Genomic DNA, 18893 nt, shown 5'->3' with positions numbered 1-18893 from the left:
AGGTTTAACCCGAACCCTAACACTATCCCTAACACTAACACTAACGCTAAACCTAACCCTAACCCTAAACCGAACCCTAAACCTAACACTAATCTTAACCCTATCGCTTAACAGCTAACCCCTAACCCTAACCCTAACCCTAACTCTTAAACTAACCCTAAATCTAACCCTAACACTGAACCTAACACTAAACCTAAAACTAATCGTAACCATAACCCTAAAGGTAACCCAAAGCCTAAACCTAACCCTCTCCGTAACACCTAATCCCTAACCCTAACCTTAATCATAACCCTAACACTAAGCATAACCCTAACCCTAACCCTAACCCTAACCCTAACCCTAACTCTAACACTAACCCTAATTCTTAACCCTATCCCTAACACCTAACCATTAAACCTGACCCTAAACCTAATCCTAACCATAACACTAAATCTAACACAAACCCTAAACCTAACCCTAAGCCTAAACTTAATGCTAACTTAATTGTAAGCCTAACTCTAACACTAAGCCTAAGCCTAACCCTAACCCTAATTCTAACACTAACCCTAACCCTCACACTAACCCTAACCCTAACACTAAAACTAACAGTAACCTCTAAACCTAAACCTAACCCTAAATGTAACCCTAACCTTAAAACTAACCACTAACCCTAATCTTAACCCTTACCCTATTCCTAATGCTAACCATAACCATACCCCTAAACCTAACCGTAACCGTAACCCTAACCGTAACCCAAAGCCTAAACCTAACCCTCTCTGTAACACCTAATCCCTAACCCTAACCTTAATCATAACTCTAACAATAAGCGAAACCCTGATCCTAACTCTAACCCTAAACCTAACACTAACTCTAACCCTAAACCTAAACCTAACCCTAACCCTAAACCTAACTCTTACACTAACTATAACACTAAACTCTGACCGTAACCCTAAACATAACCCTAAGCTTTAACTCTAACCCAAATCCTAACCCTAACCCTAACCCTAAACCTAACACTAACCTCTAACCATAACCGAAACCCTAAGCCTAACCGTAACAACAACCATAATCCTAACCCTAACCCTAACACTAACCCTAATCCATAATCAAATCCCTAACCCCTAACCCCTAAACCTAACCCTAACACTAATCCTATCCCTAGCACTAAATCTAACACAAACCCTAAACTTAACCCTAACCCTAATGCTCACCTAATTGTAAACTTAACCCTAATCAAAACCCAAAGCCTGAACCTAAACCTAACTCTTAGCCTAACCCTAACCTTCACTCTTACCCTAATCCTAACCCTTACCCTAACACTAACCTCTAAACCTAACCCTAACCGTAACCATAACATTAACCCTAACCGTATTCCTAACACCTAACCCCTAACCCTAACCCTAACCCTAAATCTAAAACTAACACTAAATCTAACATTAACCCTAAAACTAAACCTAATCGTAACCCTAACCCTCTTCCTAACACCTAATCTCTAATCCTCACCCTAATCATAACCCTAACCCTAAACCTAACCCTAAACTTAACCCTAACAATAACCCTAACCCTAACGTAACCATAAACCTAAACTCTAACCCTAAACCTAACCCTAACCCTAACCTTAACCCTAACACTAACCCTAAACCCTAACTCTAAAACTAACACTATCCCTTACCCTAACCCTAACCGTAAACCTAACCTTAAACCTTACCCTATCCTTAACACCTAACCCCTTACTCTAATGCTAAACCTAACCCTAAAACTAACACTAAAACTAACCCTTACACTAACCCTAACCCTAAGCCTTACCTAAAGCTAATCGTAACCCAAACACTAACCGTAATCCGAAGCCTAACCTTAAGCTCACGCTAACCCCTAAGTCTAACACTAACACTAACCCTAACCATAACTGTAACCATAATCCTAAGGCTACCACTAACCTTAAATTCTAATTCTAACGATAATCCAAACCTAGCCATAACCCTAACCCTAAACGTAACATTAATCCCTAACCATATCCCTGACCCTATACCTAACCCTAACCTCTTACCCTAACCGTAACACTAACCAAAGAATAACCCTAAGCATAACCATAATCTCTAAGCCTAATTGTAACCCTTACCCTAACTGCAACCCTAGCCCTAACCCTAACCCTAAAGTTACCCCTAAGCCTAACCATAACGCTAACCCCTAAACCTAACACCTATCCCTACAAAATAACCCTAAGCCTAATCCCTAACCTTAAGCCCTAACACTAATCCTAACCGTAATCCTAACCCTAAACATCAAATTAACCCTAACCCTAACTATGATACTAACCCTAACCCTAAAGGCTAACACTAACCATAATTTTAACACTAAAACCTAAACCTAACCCTACACCTAATGCTAACCCTAACCCTAATTATAACCCTATACCTAACACCTAACCCCTAACCCCTAATCCTAACCCTAACCCTAAAACTAACTCTAAATCTAACGCAAACGCTACTTCTAACCATAACCATAACCCTATTCCTATCATTAACTCTAAACTCATCGTAACCCTAAAACTAAACACAACCCGAAACTTAACGCTAACCCTATCCCTAACACCTAACCCATAAACCTAACCATAACCCTAACACTAATCCTAGCCCACATCCTAAACCTAACCAAAAACCTAACCCTAACCCTAACCCTAAGGTAAATGTAACCCTAACGGTAAACCTAACCCTAAACCTAATGACTAAACCTAATCCTAATCCTTACCCTATCCCTAACCCTAACGCTAACCCTAAAACTGAACCTAAGCTTTAAACTTAACCCTCATCCTAACCCTAATGATAACTTCTAAGCCTCACACTGACCCTCACCCTAACCCCAAACTCTATCACTAAACCAAACGCTAACCTCTAAGCATAACCTTAACCCTAACCATAAACCTAACCCTAACCCTAACACTAACCCTAACCCTAAACTTGAACCTAAACCTAAGATTTAACCCTAACCCAAACATAACACTAACAATTAACCCTAACCCTAACCCTAACTCAAAACTCTAATTTTAACACTAACCCTAACACTAAACCTATCCCTAACATCTAACCTTAACCCTAACCCTAACCCAAAGCTACTCCTAACCCTAACACTAACCCTAACCTAAATATAACTCTAAAGCTAACCATAACCTGAAGCCTAACCGTAACCTGAACCCTAACCCTAACCCTAACACGAACCCTAAACACTAACCCTAAACCTAACACTATCCCTATCCCTAACCCTAACCCTAACCGTAAACCTAACCCTAAACCCATCCCTATCCCTAACACATAACCCCTAAACCTAACGCTAAAACTAACCCTAAAACTAATACTAAACCTAACCATAACACTAACCTTAAGCCTAACCATAAACCTAATGGTAAGTGTAACCCTAACTGTAACCCAAAGCCTAACCTTAACCCTTTCCCTATCACCTAACACCTAAACCTAACATTAGTCATAACCCTAACACTAAGCATAACCCTAACCGTAACCGTAACCCTGACACTAACCTTAACACTAAAACAAAACATAACCCTAAACACTAACATTAAACCTAACCCTAACCATAAACTTAACAATTACACTAACACTAAACTCTAACCGTAACCCTAAACCTAACCCTAATCTTTAACTCTAACCCAAACCCTAACCCTAACACTAACCCTAATCCTAAACCTAATGCTAACCGCTAAACATAACCGTAACTTTAATCCTAACCGTAACCATAACCATAACCCTAACCCTAATCCTAACCATAACACTAACCCTAATACATAACCCTATCCCTAACACCTAACCCCTAAACCTAACCCTAACCCTAAAGCTCACCTAATTGTACCCCTAACCCTAACCATAACCCTAAACCTAACCCTAAATCTAAGCCTAACCCTAACCCTCACACTTACCCTAAACCTAAACCTTACCCTAACACTAACCTCTAAACCTACCCCTAACCCTAACCCATAACCCTAACCCTAAAACTAAACACTAACACTAATCCTAACCCTTAGCATATCCCATACATAACACTAACCCTAACCCTAACCCTAACCCTGAACCTAAGCTTTAACCCTAACCCCAACACTAAACCTAACCATAACCTCTAAGCCTAACACTAAACCTAACACTAAGCCTAACTCTAACATTAAACCAAAAGCTAACCTCTAACCATAAACCTAACCCTAACACTAAACTTAAACGTAACCCTAAACTAATCCTAATCCTAACCCTAACAATAATCTGAAGCCTAACCATAAACCGAAACCTAATCGTAACTTTAACCCTAAAACGTAACCCTAAAGCTAACACTATCCCTAAGCCTAACTCTAACCATCAACCTAAACATAACACTGACCCTAACCATAACCCTGACCCTAACACCTAACCCCAAACCCTAATGCTAAATCTAACCCTAAAACTAACACTTACCCTAACCCTAATCCTAACCTTAACCCTAAGCCTAACTTTAAACATAATAGTAACTGTAACACTACCCGTAACCCGAAGACTAGCCTTAACCCTCTCCCTAACACCTAACCCCTAACCCTAAACAAAACAATACCCCTAACCCTAAACGTAACCATAACCCTAACTGTACCACTAACACTAACTTCTAATCCTAACCCTAACCATAACCATAACCATAAACATAACCCTAATCCTAAACCTAACATTAATACCTTTGGCTAACCCTAATTTTACCCCTTAGAATAAAGCTAACCCTGTCGGTAATACCTAAACCTAAACCTAAGCCTAAACCTAGCACAACCCTAATGCTAACCCTAACCATTACCCTAACCCTAATGCTAACCCTAACCCTAACATATACCTCTAATCCTAACCCTAAACGTAACCCTAACACTAACCCTAAACTCTAACTGTAACCCTAAACCTATCCCTAACCGTAACCCTAAACCTAAACCTAAATTGTAACCTTAATCCTAACCTAATCCTAAACCTCAACCTAACCCTAACACTAAGATAACACTAACCCTAACACTAAGCCTAACCTAAACGCTAACCCTAAGCATAACACTAACACTAACACTAACCCTAACCCATAACCCTATCCCTAAAACCTAACCCGTAAAACTAACCCTAACCCTTACCCTAGCACTACATCTAATGCAAACCCTAACTCTAACCCTCAACCTAACCTTAACCCTAATGTTAACCTAAATGCAATCCTAACCATAACCATAACGCTAAGCCTAACCCTAACCATAACTCTAACCCTAACCTAAACCCTCACACTAACCCTAACCCTAACTCTAACCCTAAAACTAACACCTAAAATTAATCCTAACACTAACCGTAATCATAGCCCTAAAACTAATCACTAAACCTAATCCTAAACCTTACCCTATCCCTAACCCTTACCTTAACCCTAAACCTAACCCTGAAGCTAAGCTTTCACCCTAACCCTACCCCTAAACCTAACAATAACCTCTAAGCCTAACCCTAACACTAACTCTAACACTAAACCAAACGCTAACCTCTAACCATAACCCTGACACTAAATCTAACCCTAACCCTAACCCTAACTCTAACCCTAAACCTAACCCTAAACTCCAACAGTAACACTAACCCTAAACCTAACTCAAACACTATCCCTAACCCTAAACTTAAACCTAAACCTAACCCTACCCCTAACCCTAACCCTAACCCTAAGCCCCAACCCTAAAACTAACAGTAGCCCTAAGCTTAACCCTAACCCTAAACCTAACCTTAAACCTAACCCTAAGCCTATTGATAAAACCTAACCTCTAACCATATGCCTAACCCTAACTCGAAAACTAACCCTAAACCTAACCCTAACCTTAACCCTTACACTAACCCTAAACTTAAAACTAATCGTAACCCTAACCCTAATCATAGCACAAAGCCTAACCCTAACCTTCTCGCTAACACCTAACCTCTAACCCTAACCTTAATCATAACCCTAACACTAAGCGTAACCCTAACCCTAACCCTAATACTGACCCTAACCCTAAACCTAACCCTTACCCTAACACTAACCCTAAACTCTAACTGTAACCCTAACCCTAACTCTAACCCTAACCTTTAACTCTAACCCAAACCCTAACCCTAACCCTAACCCTAAACCTAACGCTAACCTCTAACCATAACCGTAATCCTAACCCAAACCCTAAACCATAAACCTAACCCTAAATCCTAACCCCTAAGCCTAACCCAAACCCTAACACTAACCCTAAACCTAATCACAACCCTAATTTCTAATCCTAACCCTAACACTAACCCTAACCCTAATCATAACAATAACCTCAACGCAGACCTAACATTAATCCCTTAACTTAATCCTAACCCTCCCCCTTAAACTAACGCTAAGCCTGACTGTAATACCTAAACCTAAACCTAACCCTAACCCTAAACAAAACCCATACCTCTAATCCTAAACCTAAACATAACCCCAGGCCTAACCCTAACCCTAATTTCTAACACTAACCCTAACCCTATACTATCCCTAACCCTAACACTAAACATAGCACTAAACCTAATTTCTAACCATAACCCTAACCCTTAACCTAGCCCTAACCCTAACCCTAACCATAACACTAACCCTAATCCTAACCCTAACCCAAAATGCTAACCCTATCCATAACCCTAACCCTAATCCGAAGCCTAACTCTAACACTTACCCTAATCCATAACCCTATCCCTAACACCTAAAAATTAAACCTGACCCTAACTCTAATCCTAATGCTAACACTAAATCTAACACAAACCCTAAACCTAACCCTACCCCTAAAGCTAACGCTATTCTAATTGTAACCCTAAACCTACCTATAACCCTAAGCCTAACCCTAACCCTAACCCTAACCCTAACCCTAACACTAACCCTAATCCTCACACTAACCATAACCCTAACCCTAAAACTAACAGTAACCTCTCAACCTAAGCCTAACCCTAACTGTAACCCTAACCCTAAAACTAACCACTAGCCCTAATCCTAACCCTTACCCTGTTCCTAACCCTAACCCTAACACTAACCCTAACCCTATCACTAACCCTAACACTTAACCTAAGCTTTAACCCTAATCCAAACCCTAACCTTAACCATAACCTCTAAGCCTAACACTAACCTTAAAACTAAGCCTAAATCTAACCCTAAAACAAACGATAACCTCTAGCCATAACCCTAACAGTAACTCTAACCCTAACCATAAACGTAACACTGAACCTCAGGTTTAACCCAAACTCTAACCATAACCACAACCATAACCTCTAAAACAACCCTACTCCTAAACCTACCTCTAACTCTAACCCTAAAACAAACGCTAACCTCTAACCATAAACCTAATCCAAACCCTAATCCTAAACCTAACACTAACACTAAAACTAACTTCTAACCTTAACACTAACCCTAACCCTAAACCTAAACCTAACCCTAACCCTAAGCTTAACCCTAACCCTAACCCTAACCCTAACCCTAACCCTTAAACTAATTTAAAAACCTACCCTAACTGTAACACAAAGCCTAACACTAAAGCTTTCCCTGACACCTAACCCCTAACCCTAACCATAATCATAACCCTAACACTAACACTAACCCAAGCCTAACCCTAACACTAACACTAACCTCTAACACTAACCCTAACCCTAACCCTAAACACAATCCTAACCCTAAACCTAACATTAATCCATTACCCTAAACCTAACCCTACCTATAAAACTAACCCTAACGCAATCTGTAATACCTAACCCTAACCCTAATCCTAAACCTAGCATAAACCAGCCCTATCCCTAACCATGACACTAACACTAAACCTAACCCTAACCCGTACCTTTAACCCTAAGCCTAAAACTAACCCTAACACTAACCCTTAACTCTAACACCAACCTTAACACTAAACCTATCCCTACCCTAACACGAAACCTAAGACTAAACCTAACTTCTAATCCTAACACTAACCCTAAACTTCAACCTACTGCTAACCTTAACCATAACACTAACCCTAACCCTAAACGATAATCCTAACCATAACCCTAACCATTACCCTAAACCATAACCCTATACATCTCACCTAACCCCTAACACTAACCATAACCCTAACCCTAACCCTAACCCTAACCTGATTGTAACCCTAACCCTAACTATAACCTTAAGCCTAACACTAAACCTAATGCTAACCTCTAACCATAAGCCTAAACCTAATCCTAAGCCTAAACCTAAACCTAACCCTTACCCTAAACCCTAACCCTAACACTAACACAATCCGTCATGCTAATCCTACCCGTAAAACTAGCCCTAACATTAACCATAACCCTAACTTTATCCCTAACACCTAACCCTTAAACCTAACCATAAACCTAACCGTAAACCTAACTCTGACCCTAACACTAACCCAAACCCTAACCCCAAACCTAAATCTAACCATAACCCTTACACTAACTGTAACCCAAAGCCCAACTATAACCCTCTCCCTAACACCTAACCCCTAACCCTAAACCTAACACTAACCCTAACCCTAACCCAAACCGTAACCATAGCCCTAACACTAACCCTAACCCTAACTTCTAATCCTAACCCTAACCCTAACCCTAAAACTAACCCTTACTGCTAACACTAAATGTAACCCTAAAAATAACACTAAACTGAAAACATAAACCCAAGCCTTACCCTAACCCTAATTCAAACCCTTAAACTAACCATAATCCTGACCGTAATACCTAGCCCTAACGCTAATCCCAAACCTACCATAACACTAACCTAACACTACCCCTAAACCTAACCCTAACTCATACCTAACACTAACCTTAACCCTAACCCTAACACTAACCCTAACCTTAACCTCTAACCCTAACAGTAACCCTAACACTAAATTATACCTAACCCTAACCCTAAATCAGAAACTAATCCTAACTTCTAAACCTAACCTAATTGTAACTCTAACACTAACTATAAACCTAAGTCTAACCCTAGCCCTAACCCTAACTCTAAACCTAACCCTAACCCTAAAAATAACTCTAACACTAACCCTAACACTAACCTCTAGACCTAACCCTAAGCCTAACTGTAACCCTAAACCTAAAATTAACCAGTAATCTAATCTTAACACTTACCCTATCTCCAACCCTCACCCTAACACTAAACCTGAACCTAAGCTTTTACCCTAACCCTAACATTAACCGTAACCTCTAAGCCTCACCCAAACCCTAAATTTAATGCTAACCCTAAACCTAAACAAAACACTAACCCTAACTCTAACATTTAACCCTAACTGTAACACTAAGCCTAACCATAACCCTAACCGTAACAATAATCTCTAACCCTAATTGTAACCCTGACTGTAACCCTAAACCTAACCCTACCCCTTAAAGTAACCTTAAGCCTGACTGTAACACCTAACCCTAACCCTAAACCTAAACCTAGCATAACCTTAATCCTAACCCTAACACTAACGCTAGCCCTAACCCATATCTCTAACCATAAACCTAACCATAACACTAACCATAAACCAAAGCCTAACCATAACCCTATCCCTAACCCTAAACCTAACCCTAACCCTAACACTAACCCTAACCCTAACCCTAAACCTAAACCTAAACCTAACTCTAAACCTAATCCTAACCCTAACACTAACACTAACACTAAACCTAACCCTAACCCTAACACTAACCTCTAAACCTAAACCTTACCCTAACCGTAACCCAATCCCTAAACCTAAGCTTTAACCCTAATCCTAACACTAAAATAACCATAACATCTAAGCCTAACCCTAGCCCTAACCCTATCCCTAACCCTAAACTCTAACACTAAACCTAATGCTAACCTCTAACCATGAGCCTAAACCTAATCCTAAACCTAACCGTAACCCTAACCCTTACCCTAAACCCTAACCCTAACCCTAACACTATATGTAACACTAAACCTAACCGCAAACCTAGCCCTAACACTAACCCTAACCTTAACGCTATCCCTAACAGCTATAACCTAAGCCTAAACCTAACTGTAAACCTAACTCTGACCCTAACACTAACCCTAACCCAAAAACTAACCCTAAATCTAATCATAACCCTAACAGTAACTGTAACATGAAGCCTAACCATAAACCTCTGCCTCACAGCTAACCCCTAATCCTAAACCTAAACCTAACACTAACCCTAACATAACCCGAACCATAACCATAACCCTAACTCTACCCCTAACCCTTACTTCTAATCCTAACCCTAACCCTAACACTAACACTAACCCAAACTCTAACCCTTAACTCTAACACTAACCGTGACCCTAAACCTAACGCTAACCTGTAAACATAACCCTAAGCCTTACCCTAACCCTAACGCGACCCCTTAAATTAACCATAACACTGACCATAATACCTAGCCCTAACCATAACCCCAAACTTACCATAACACTAACCCTAAATCTAACCCTACCCCTAAACCTAACCCTAACACATACCTCTAACCCTAACCCTAACCTAAACCCTAACACTAACCCTAACCATATCCCTAACCTTAACCTCTAAGCCTAACCCTAAACCCAGCACTAAATTATACCTAACCCTGACCCCTAAACCTAACACTAATCCTAACTTCTAACCCTAAACCTAACCCTAACCCTAACCCTAAATCTCAACATAACCCTAACCCTAACCATAAGCATAACCCAAAGCCTAGCCATAAACCTATCCCTAACCCTAACTCTAACACTAATCCTAACCGTATGCCTAAACCTATCTCTAAACCGAAGCCTAACTGTAAACCTAACCCTCATCCTAACACAAAGACGAATGCTAAACCTAACACTAACACTAACCTCTAAACCTAAAGCTAACCCTAACCATAACCCTAACCATAAACCTAAGCTTTAACCCTAATCATAACCTCTAAGCCTAACCCTAATCCTAACGCTAACCCCAAACTGTAACCTCTAAACATAACCCTAACCCTAACCATAACCCTAAGCTTTAAAGCTAGCCCTAACCGTAACCCTAAGCTTTAACCCGAGCCCTAACTATAACCATAACCATAACCATAACCATAACCATAACCATAACCATAACCATAACCATAAACTCTAAGACTAACCCTAACCCTAACTCTAATCCTAAACCTAACCCTAAATGTAACCCTATGCCTAACCCTAAGCTTAACCCTAACAGTATCAGAAACCCTAAACTTAACCGTAAACCTATCACTAACACTAACCCTAAGCCTAACGCTAACCCTATCACCAACCCGAATCCTAAATCTAAATCTGAAACTAACTATAAACCTAACCCTAACCCTAATCCTAAGCCTAAAACTAATCGTAACCCTAAACCTAACCATAACCCAAAGCCTAACCCTAAACCTTTCCCTAACAACTAACCCTAATGATAACCCTAAACCTAGCCATAACCTTAACCCTAAACGTAAGCCTAACCGTAATCGTAAATTCTAATCATACACCTCACCCTAACACTAACCCTAAACTTAAACCTAAACCTAAGCCTAATATCTAACCCTAACCCTAAACCCTAAACTTAACACACAACCTAAACCTAACCCTAACACTAAACTCTAACCGAAAACCTAACCCTAACACGAAACCTAACCCTAGCACTAACCCTAACCTTAACCCTAAACCTAACCGTAAACCTCAACCTCAACCTAACCCTAACACTAAAAATAACACTAACCCTCAACCTAACCCTAAACGTTAACCCTAACCCTATCCCTAACCCTAACCTTAACCCTAAAATTAACACTATCCCTGACGCTAAAACTAACCCTAAACCTAACACTAACACTAACCCTAACCCTAAACCTAATTGTAACCCAAAACCTAAGCATAACATGAAGTCTAACCAAAACACTCTCCCTAACACCTAAAGCTTACCCTAACCCTAAACCTAACTCTAACCCTAACCATAACCATAACCTTAACACTAAACCTAAACCTAAACCTAAACCTAAATTCTATTCATAACGCTAAACCTAACACTCACCCTAAACATAACTCTAAACATAAACTCTAACCCAACAATAAACCTAATACTCACTGCAACCTTATTCCTAACACCTAACCCTTAAACCTAACACTAACCCTAACCCAAAAACTAACATAAATCTAATGCCAACACTAACCGTAACACTAACTCTAACATAATCATAACCCTAACGCTAACCATAACCCAAAGCCTAACTCTAAACCTATTCCTAACACCTAACCTCTAAACTTAATGCTAAAACTAACCCTAATCCTAATCCACACACTAACCCTAACCGTAACACTAAACCAAATCCTAAACCTAACCCTAACTCTAACCTTAAGCCTAACCCTAACACTAACCCTACCCCTAACCAAACCAACACTTGTAACCCTAACCCTAACACTAACACTAAACCTAACCCCAATCCTAACACTAACCTAATAGGAAGCGTAACCCTAACCCTAACAATAACCATGATCCAAACCCTAACACTAACACTAACACTAACACTAACACTAACACTAACCTAATCGTAACCGTAATCCTAACCATAACCTGAAGCCTAAGCATGACGCTATCCCTAAACCTAACCCTAAATCTAACCCTAAACCTAAGCTTTAACCCTAATCCTAAACCTAACCATAAACTCTAAGCCTAACACTAACCCTAACACTAACACTAACTCTAACCCTAAACAAAACCCTAACCCTAACCCTAATACTATTCCTAACCCTAACACTAACCCTAACCCTAACAGTATCACTAGCACCTAACCCCTAACCCTAACTCTAAACCTGACCCTAAAAATAAACCCAAACCTAACCTAACACTAAACCTAAACCTAAATTTTAACCGTGACCCTAACACTTGCTTTAACCATAACCACTAAGCCTAACCCTAACGCTAAACAAACTCTAACCCTAAACCAAATGCTAACCTCTAATCATCACCCTAACCCTAACCCTAACCTTAAACCTAACTTTAACACAACCAAACCATAAACTCTAACCGTAACACTAACCCTAACACTAACCCAAACATTAGCCCTAAAATCTAACGCTAAACCTAACTTTAACTCTATACCTAACTGTAACCCTAACACTGAACCAATTTCTAACCCTAACACTAACCCTAAAACTAAACCTAAATCTAACCCAAACACTAACCCTAACCCTAACCCTAACCCAAAAGTCTAACCCTAACCCTAACACTATCCGTAACCATAAACCTAACCCTAACACTAACCCTAACCCTAATCCTAAACCCAAACCCTAACAAAAAACCTAAACCTAACCCTAACACTAAAGTCTTACAAAATCCTAACCCTAACATGAAACCTAACCCTAACACTAACCCTAACCTTAAACCTAACCCTAAACCTCAACCTAACCCTAACGCTAAAAATAACCCTAACCCTCAACCTAACACTAAACGTAAACCCTAACCCTAAACCTAACCCTATCCCTAACGCTAACTTTAACACTAAACCTAACACTACCCCTCACCCTAAACCTAACCCTAAACCTAACACTAACACTAAACTTAACAGTAACACTAACGCTAACTCTATCCATAACAACTAACCACTATCCCTACCCCTAAAACCTAACCCTACCTGTTAAACTAAAACTAACACTGACCATATTACGTAACCCTAAGCCTAACCCGAAACCTTCCATAACCCTAAACCTAACCCTAAACCTAACCCTAGCACTGAACCAAATTCTAACACTAACACTAACCTTAACACTAAACCTAAACCTAACCCAAACCCTAAACCTAACCCTAAACCTAAACCTAACCCTAACCCTAACCCTAAATCTAACCCTAAACCCTAACCGTAAACCTAACACTATTCCTAAACCTCAACCTCACCGTAACCTAACCTTTACCCTAAACCTAACCCTAACCCTAACTATAACCCTATCCCTATTCCTAACACCTAACACCAACCCAAACCCTAACCCTAACCCTAAAACTAACACTAAACTGAACCCTAACCCTAACCCTAAGCCTAACCATAAACCTAATAGTAACCCTAATGCTAACCATATTCTGAAGACTAATATTAACCCTGTCCCTAATGACTAATCCCTAACCCTAAACCTAACACTAAACCTAAACCTAACCGTAACCATAACCCTAATCCTACTACTAACCCTAACATCTAATCCTATCCTAACCCTAACACTAACCCTAAACCTAACCCTAACCATAAACATAACCCTAAACCTAATATTAATCCCCAACCCTAACACTACCCTTTAAACTAACCGTAAACCTGACTGTAAAATCTAACCCTAACACTAGCCCTAACGATAGCATAACCATAAACCTAACCGTAACCATAAACATAAACCCATCACTTTAAGCCTAACCCTAAGACTAACCCTAACACTAACCCTAACCCTAACCATAAACACTAAGCCTAACCCTAACCCTAACCCTAACCCTAACCCTAACCCCAAGCTCTAAGACTGAACCTAACGCTAATCTCTAACCATATACCTAACCCTAATCCTAACCCTAACCCTAACCCTAAAGCCTAACACTAACCCTGACACTATCTGTAACCCTAAACCTAACCGTAAAGCTGACCCTAACACTAACCAAAATCCTAACCCTAACCATAACCCTAATCCTACCCCTAACACTTAACCCCTAACCCTAAACCTACCTCTAAAACTAAAACTAACCGAAAAGCTAATCCTAACCCTAACTCTAACTCTAACCCTAATCCTATCCCTAACACTTAACCCCTAACACCAAGCCTAAACCTAAACCTAAAACTAACCATAAACCTAAACCAAACCCTAACCTAACCCTAACCCTAAACCTAATCGTAACCATAACACTAGCCATAACCCGAAGCCTAACCCTAACCCTCTCCCTAACACCTAACACCTAACACTAAACCTAACACTAACCTTAACCATAACCATAACCCTAACCCTACCCCTAACACTAACTTCTAATCATATTATTAACCCTAACCCTAAACTTAAACCTAACCCTAAATTTAACCCTAAAAATAACCCTAACATTCACTCTAACCCTCAAGCTAGCACTAACCCTAAACTCTAACGCTAACACTAACCTTAACCCTAATACAAACCTTTAAGTCTAACCCTAAACCTAACACTAACCGTAAAAATAACGCTAACCTCTAACCATAACTATAATGCTAACACGACCCTTAACCCTAACACTAACCCTAAACTCTAACCATAATCAAGACCCTAACGCTACCCCTAACCCTAATTCTAAATTCTAACCCTAACCCTAACACTAACCCTAAACCTAATCTTATCCCTAACCCTAACAGTAACATGAAGCCTAACGCTAACACACTTTCTAACACATAACCCCTATACCTAACACTAACCCTAACACTCTCCCTAACACCTAACCCTTAAACCTAACCCTAAACCTAACCCTAACCGCAACCATAACTGTAAACATAATCCTAAACATAAACCTAACCCTAAACTCTAAACCTAATCCTAACCCTAACACTAACCCTAGCCCTAACCCTAAACCAAAACCTACCAAAACCCTAAACCGAAACTTAAAACTAACCCTAACCCATACCTCTAATGCTAACCCTAACCCTAAACATAACACTAACCCTAAACCTAACATTAATCCCTAACCCAAATCCTAACACTACCCCTTAAACAAACCTTAAACCTGACAGTAATACCTAATCCTAACCCTAACACTACCATAACCCCAACCCTAAAGCTAACCCTAACCCTAACCCTGAACCTAACACTAACCCTAACCCTAAACTCTACACCTAAACCTAACCCTAACACTAACACTAACAATAACCCTAAACCTAATACCACCCCTAAACTCTAACCCTAACACTAACACTAACCCTAACATTAACCCAAGACATAAACCTAACACTAAACCTAACATTAATCCCTAACCCTAACCCTAACCCCACCCATTAAACTAACACTAACACTGACCATAATACGTAACCCTAAACCTAACCCGAAACCAACCAAAACCCTAAACCTAACCCTAAATATAACCCATACCTCTAACACTAACTCTAACCCTAACCCTAAAGCGAACCCTAACCCTAACCATAACCCCAACCCTAACTCGTACCTCTAACCCTAAACCTAAACCTAACCCTAAAGTTAATCCGAAACTTAACTCTAAACCTAACACTAACCTCTAACACTAACACTAACCCTAACTCTAAACCTAACACTAACCCTACCATTATCCCTAACACCTAACCCCTAACACAAACCCTAATAATAACTCTAAAACTAACCCTAAATCTAACCCTAAACCTAACCCTAAACATAATTGTAACCCTAACCCTGACCCTAACCGTAACTCAAAGCATAACCCTAACCCTCATCCTAACACCTAACCTCTAAACCTCACCCTAATCAAAATCCTGATCCTAACCCAAACCCTAACCCCAACCCTAACCGTAACCTAACCACAACCCTAAACTTAAACCTAACACTAACCCTAAACCCTAACTCTAAACCTAACACTATTTCTAACACTAACCCTAACCGTAAAACTAACCCGAACCCTAACAATTAACCCCTAAACCTAATGCTAAATATAACCCTAAAATTAACATTAAAACTAACCATAACCCTAAACCTTACCCTAAGTCTAATTGTAACACTAACCCTAAATGTAATCTGAAGCCTAACCTTAAGCCTCTCCCTAACCCCAAGCCCCTAAACCCTAACCCTAAACCTAACACTAACCCTAACCCTAACCGTAACCATAATCCTAACCCTACCACTAACCCTATCTTCTAATCCTAACCCTAAACCTAACCATAACCATAACCTTAAACCTAACATTAATCTCTTACCCTAACTCTAACTCTACCCCTTAAAATAACCCGAAGCCTGACTGTAATACCTAACCCTAACCTTAACCCGAACCCTGTGGCTAACACTTAACGCCTAACACTAACTCTAACCCTAGCTCTAAATCTAACCCTAACACTAACCCTAACCCTAACCCTAAACCTCAACCTAACCCTAAACATAACAATAACCCTAATCCTAAGCCTAAATGCTAACCCTAACCCTAAACCTATCCATAAGCCTAACCTTAACACTAAACCTAACACTATCCCTAACCCTAAACCTAACACTAACACTAAACCTAACCCTAACCCTAAAGCTAAATCTATCCATAACACATAACCCCTAACCCTAACCCTGAAGCTAATCGTAAACCACAACCTAACCATAACCAAAGCCTAAACAAAACCCTCTCCCTAACACCTAAAGCTTAACCCTAGCCCTAACTCTAACCCTAACCCTAACCATAACCATCACCTTAACCCTAAACCTAACCCTAAACTTAAATTCTCCTCTTAACAGTAACCGTAATCAAACCTAACCCTAAACCTAAATGTTAACCCAACCCTAACTCTAACTCGAACTGCAACCTTATCTCTAACACCTAACCCTTAAACCTAACACTAACCCTAAACCTATAACTAACCATAAATCTAACGCAAACGCTAACCCTAACACTAACCCTAACCTAATTGTAACCCTAACCCTAACTGTAACCTGAAGGCTAACCTTAACCCTAACACTAACACTAATCCTAATCCACACCTTAAGCCTAACCCTAACCGTAACCCTAACCCTAACACTAACCCTAACACTAGCCTAATTGTTACCGTAACCCTAGCCATAGCTCGAAGCCTAAGTGAAACCCTATCCCTAACCCTAACACTAAGTCTAACCCTGACCCTAAACCTAACCCTAAACCTAAGCTTTAACCCTAACCCTAACACTAACCATAACCTCTAAGCCTAATCCTAACCCTAACCCTAACAATAACCCTAAACCTAACACTAAACTAAACCCTAACCATAACCCTACTAATATCTCTAACCCTAACCCTTACCCTAACCCTTACTCTAACCCTAACCCTAATCCTAACACTAACACTAACACCTAATCCCTTAGCCTAACCTTTAACCTAACACTAAAACTAACCCTAACTCTAACCCTAACACTAAACCTAAACCTAAGTTTAAACACTAACCCTAACCCTAAACTTAACCATAACCTCTAAGCCTAACCCTCACCCTGACCCTAAACACAAACTCTAACCCTAAACCTAAGGCTAACCTCTAACCATAACCCTAACCCTAACTTTAACCCTAACTTAACACTAACCCTAACCATAAACTCTAACCTTAACACTAACCCTAAACCTAAACCTAACCTTAGCCCTAACATCTAACCCAAACACTAACACTAACTCTAAACCTAACCCTAACCCTAATGCTAAACCAACTTCTAACCCTGACACTAAAACTAACCCTAACCCTAAACCTAACCCTAAACACTAACCGTAAACCTAACACTATTCCTAAACCTAAAACTCACCGTAAACCTAAGCCTTACCCTAAACCTAACCCTAACACTAACCCTAAACCTATCCCTATCACTAACACCTAACCACAACCCTAACCCTAAACCTAAAACTAACACTAAACCTAACCATAACACTAACCCTAACCCTAAGCCTAACCCTAAACCTAAACATAACCCTTACGCTAAGCATAACCCAAAGCCTAATCTTAACCCTCTTCCTAACAACTAACCCCTATCCCTAAACCTAACACTAAATCTAAACCTAACCATAAACATAACTCTAACCATAGCACTAACCCTAACTTCTAATCCTTACCCGAACACTAACCCTAACCCTAATGCTACCCATAATCATAACCCTACACCTAACATTAATCCCTAGCCCTAACCCTAACCCTACACCTTAAACTAACCCTAAACCTGAATGTAATACCTAACCCTAACACTAACCCTTACCCTATCCCTAACCATAAACACTAAGCTTAACCCTAACCCTTACCCTAACCGGAAACTCTAACACTAAACCTAACGCTAACATCTAACCATAACCA

This window comes from Cavia porcellus, unplaced genomic scaffold (assembly GCF_034190915.1).
Source record: "Cavia porcellus strain 051 isolate PalLab524CR breed Dunkin Hartley unplaced genomic scaffold, mCavPor4.1 scaffold_35, whole genome shotgun sequence".
Taxonomy (NCBI): Eukaryota; Metazoa; Chordata; class Mammalia; order Rodentia; family Caviidae; genus Cavia; species Cavia porcellus.
The sequence above is the reverse complement of the archived record's forward strand: the minus strand, read 5'-3'. Positions refer to the sequence as shown.